The following is a 5,636-nucleotide window of genomic DNA, read 5'->3' as shown; positions in this document are numbered from 1 at the left end:
TATCACCATTTATCATTATTATTATTTTTTGGTCGACAGTGTTTAGCATGTAAGAGTCTTTCACTTTCTAGTTTGGGATGCATAATTCTAAATTATACTTCAGTTATTAATATCGACTTCATTTGTCCCACATTCTTCTGTCTCAGATTCACAACAATAGTCCAAATTTGGAGAAATCCTACTGGCACCCATCCTATGATAGCTTTACAATTGATTTGGGGATACATATATTAGTAAACGAAAAATAAACTCTTCTTTAAAAAGCTCCATCTATTTGTGAAGAGAAGGCTGATGTGCAAAATATTATTGAACAATATATAAAACTACATAGTTATATTATTTGATACAGATGATCGATAGTGTTGGAGAAATAAGATAATTCGGGTAAAAATCATCTTCTTTAATTATTTGCCTTTTATCTCTTGCGCACTTTATATTTTCTAGCCCATTCTGGCCTCTCGCTTCTCTTGAATTTATGAATCCTGGAAGAATCAAGGATGGCATCATGGAGGATTTGACTGCTCATCTCTGTCTTAGCGAATGGTTCGTTAGTGACTTTTTACCTTTCTATGAAACGTTAAATGTAGTCTTCCAAACTCTGAAAAGGCTCTTGCTAAGGCTGTCTAATCCTCTAACTGCCAATCCCTATTCACTATGCATTCTACTTGAAGTCTATGCCAAATCTTGAAAGTTTCTTTCGATGGCTTTTCTTCACTCCCAGAAATGTGTGCTTTCTTATTCAACTATGCTGCTATTTTTAAATACATTTTAGAATCTCACTGATTCTTAAATATGGTTTCTTCTGCTGGGGCTTATATTCATCCACTCTATTTCCAATTTAAATGCCTTTCTCTCTTAAGTTACTTGCTCTTTGTACTTTCCCAGATCTTTTTGTCCCATGTATCTAACTGCCAACTGAACTTCTTCACCTGAATAAAAACATGTAGAAGTCAACGTGTCACATAGTGAGTTCCATTTTTATCTCCCAGAAAATTATCCTAAATTTTGCATTCCTAAAAACTATATTTGTTTGATTTTTATAGTCAATTTGATGTGTAGATGACAGATAAGGCATTTCTTAATAGATTTTATTTGGGTGGTATGATGTATATCTAAATAAAGAAAACATATTTCTGTAGACAGGTGGATATACTTACTAGAACTGAGCAAACTACTGGAATGTGTATGTGTTCATACACATGTGTGCATGTGTGTGTGCTACGCTATTAGTTTTGCTTATTTGTTTCAGTGTTTTTCCAATCAAATTGCAAGACAAACCACTAAACTGTGAGACAGGTTCTTAATCCTTAAGCAAATGTAATCAAAAAATCATCAGGAGTTTCAATGGACCAATGATCACATGAGAGGAAATTAAAAAGCAAAGCAGAGACACAAAATTAAAAGTATGCTTTAAGGTCATTTAAAATTAAAAGTATGTTTTAAGGTCCAGTACTTCTCCAAACTCACTTCATCTTTTATTCCTCTAGCTGAACAATATATGCGAGGGCTATATTTTGCAGAGGAGATTAGTAAACTTAAAAGAGAAAACATTTCCCATTTATATTTGAGGGATTAAAATAAAGGAATGGGCCGGGCGCGGTGGCTCAAGCCTGTAATCCCAGCACTTTGGGAGGCCGAGACGGGCGGATCACGAGGTCAGGAGATCGAGACCATCCTGGCTAACACAGTGAAACCCCGTCTCTACTAAAAAATACAAAAAAACTAGCCGGGCGAGGTGGCGGGCGCCTGTAGTCCCAGCTATAGGGAGGCTGAGGCAGGAGAATGGCCTAAACCTGGGAGGCGGAGCTTGCAGTGAGCTGAGATCCGGCCACTGCACTCCAGCCTGGGCGACAGTGCGAGACTCCCTCTCAAAAAAAAAAAAAATAAAAATAAAAATAAAAAATAAAATAAAGGAATGAATTTAAGTACAAGCAAAAATAAGAGAGCAGAAATTATAATTGAGTATATATATGTATACACACACACACATAGTACTAAAGTAAAGGCTTTCAAGGGTATTGTGCTGTATTGCTAGTCCCAAAAAGCCAAATAATGAGAAAATTTTGTATACAAGGGACCTTTAAATACCCAAATATAATATATGCATATGTAAATTCAACAGATTATATTATGGCCCAAAGTTTACCTTGTAAGCATCTATTATATTATAAAGTGCATTATTAAGCAAATTCTGTAGCTTTTAAGTTTGGAGAATAGTAACAGTTGGAGTCACGTATATCAACCTTTATGTATTTTGAAATTGTTGTTTTAGAGTTATAGTATTTGTAACATGTAAGTAATTTTGTTTAGTCGCAGAAGTGAACTAAAAAGTAAGTCAATATTTTGTACAAAAGGGAATTTTGATGAGGCTATTTGATATCAATAGTACTGAGCCTGGCACTACTTTTCTACTGTTTTAAATATTTGCTTACTAATTGAGTAAATGGCTGCAACATGGTAAAAACTACATATACATATATATAGATAGATTATTACCATATTACAGTTTCACTATGGGCCATTTTATTATCTTAATATATTGCCAAGAAATATACAAATGAATTGATCAGGTATGATCTTACTGTACTAGAGAATTACAGAGGATATATTGATTTCATAACCTAAAAATTTATCTACAAACATAGTAATAGACTATCAATATAACATGTGATCTTAATTTTTTACCTGAAATGGTATATGCCCACATAGCTATACATCTAAGTAATTTGTTAAGAAATCAATTTAATATTCTTTATAAATCTCAGTCTTAGCTTTCTCAGATATAAAATGTGAATAATCATAATCTTTTATAACATGAATGTAGTAACTATTAAATGAGCTATAATAATTATTATGACTAGTTTCTAGGCTTACAGCAATAAATGAGACAGACAATGTTATTTTTATAGGGCTTAAATACCAATATAACATGGGATTTCTCATCTTAGATTTGATGGCATTCTAAGGAATCTATAAATACGCTTTAGTTCTTCTATAAATTGCATGATATGATACTTTTTTATGTGTATAGTTATTTTTTTCAGATTCTCAAATTGATCGCTGACCACCCAGTCTGACCAAAACAAATAAACAAACCAAAACTATTTCAATTATGAAAATAAATTTTTATAAAATGAAAAATACATTTTACATTTTAAATGGTATTGTTACTAATTTATACTCCATGACTGAGAGAGTATCTAAGCCACATAATATTATGCTACTTAGAATGACAACATAATTATTTTGTGGCAGAGAATGTCGCTTAGGATAGAAAAGATGCAAATCACTATTTTTTTTCCTCTTTAATGGCAGCAAGGTTAGGGCAATTTTTACTTCCTACATTCAAAATTATAAAAAAAATTACATACTAACAGGGACAATAGGAATATGAAGAAGGCAATTATTAGGTCTAGCCTACCCCATGATTCTGAAGACTGCCTCTTTTTTTCCCTTCTTCTCTACCAACAAAATTACAGAGTAGGCACCCTGGATTTCATTTTGAGGAGTGTAAACTACATCTCACCATATTCCACATCTCTAAGCACTGCAGAGTCAATTAGCCCACAAGGGGCTAAATCATTTTTTTTTTTCTATATCTGAATTTTTTTGTGTGGATGGAGAGTTCAGGTCTGTCTCTGGGTTGTTGTAGCTGGACATTGTGAGGTGTTCACCTTGCACCTGATCGATACAATGGAAAATCAGATATATTTTGTCTTATGAATGAGAAAAGAATGATACTATGAAACTAATATCCAAAGAGAACACAATTAAGAAATAAAGAAAGTCTGAAGAGTGTTGTTATTTCCTTGTTTTATTCCAATATTACAGGTTTTGCAGTGGGTTTCAGTGAGACAACTGTTTATTCTTTCTTATAGATCACTGCTTACTTGTTAATCTTAAGCTGTTTTATTTATGTTTATGTCTTTCAAAAGAGTTTTAGCTAATAACATGTGGGTTTTGAAATTCATTGCTAAATGTATTGATTGCATCAATAACAAAATTTCCGACATTTTTTCATAGAATATTATTGATATTAGGTATTTAATACATTATTGGCTAGAATTTTTCTGAATACTTCAAATAATCCCTGATATAAAATTAAACATATAGCAAAGTAAATTTAACTGTGTTTTTGCCCTGAGATAATACTGTATCTATGAAACAGATTGGATTAATGATATGTTGACTTGCTTCTATGAGAAACAATTGTCTATAAGTTTCTTGGGTTTCTGTACATCTTGTGAGCCTAAAGTAATGACTGTACTTTGTCTTAGACTAAAGTTTCAAGATGTTCATATAGTTAACAGCCTTGGGAGAGAGATAGTGCACATGTCTGGAGCAAAGGGCAGATTTTCTAGCTGTCTTTCAAGACAGAGATAGTCATTTCCAGCACAAAGAACAAGCATGCTCGCTGTTCATTATAAAAGATTTGAGTTCTGCAAATGCAGGGAACACAACCCACCTTTAAGCAGACTATCTGGCCCTCTCTGTCTCATCCTATGGGAACTGAACCTCTGAGAACGAGTGAAGAAAATGTTAATACTTTGTCTAGTACTATTTTTTCGAGTAATAAACTGTGCTTTATCGCTTACCCAGGAGTCTCATGTTTTCTACCATCATCCATGGAACTGTGATAGCCACACTTGTTAGCTTGCAGCACTATTCATAATATCAAAGAATCAACCTAAATGCCCACCAATGATAGACTTTATAAAGAAAATGTGCTACATATACACCATGGAATACTATGCAGCCACAAAAAGAATGAGATCATGCTTCATTATTGTTTTGTCCTTTGCAGGGACATGGACGGAGCTGGAGGCCTACCTTAGCAAACTGACACAGGAACAAATAACCAAATACTGCATTTTCTCACTTATAAATGAGCTAAATGACGGGAACACATGGACAGATAGAGGGGAACAACACACACTGGGACCCATCGAAGGGTGGAGGGTGGGAGGAGGAAGAGGATCGAGAAAAATGACTAATGGGTACTAGGCTTAATACCTGGGTGATGAAATAATCTGTGTAAGAAACTCTCGGGACAAAAGTTTACCTATGGAACCCAAATGCACTTGTAACCCTGAACTTAAAATAAAAGTTAAAAAAAGAAGTAGGTTAAGTTCCAGATCCTTTTCTGGTTCTTGATACTTATTTCTTGGCAAGTTTTAAAGTAAAATATTTATTCTTAATTAAAATTTTATCTAAACATAGGTACATATACTTTTGAAAGCAGTATGTTTTGGCTCTGTCTATGTGTCCCCACCCAAATCTCACCTTGAATTGCAATCCCTAGTTTTAACTTGTACATACTCATGGCAACTTCCCTTTCCCCAAAGTGTGACAAGCAGCAATGTCTCCAGATACTGCCAAATTCTCCAGATACTGCAAAATGCCTCCCATACACACTGTTTAAAATCACTGTACCTGGCCGGGCGCGGTGGCTCAAGCCTGTAATCCCAGCACTTTGGGAGGCCGAGACGGGCGGATCACGAGGTCAGGAGATCGAGACCATCCTGGCGAACACGGTGAAACCCCGTCTCTACTAAAAAATACAAAAAACTAGCCGGGCGAGGCGGCGGGCGCCTGTAGTCCCAGCTACTCGGGAGGCTGAGGCAGGAGAATGGCGT

Source organism: Theropithecus gelada, chromosome 5 (genome assembly GCF_003255815.1).
Source record: "Theropithecus gelada isolate Dixy chromosome 5, Tgel_1.0, whole genome shotgun sequence".
NCBI lineage: Eukaryota > Metazoa > Chordata > Mammalia > Primates > Cercopithecidae > Theropithecus > Theropithecus gelada.
The sequence above is the reverse complement of the archived record's forward strand: the minus strand, read 5'-3'. Positions refer to the sequence as shown.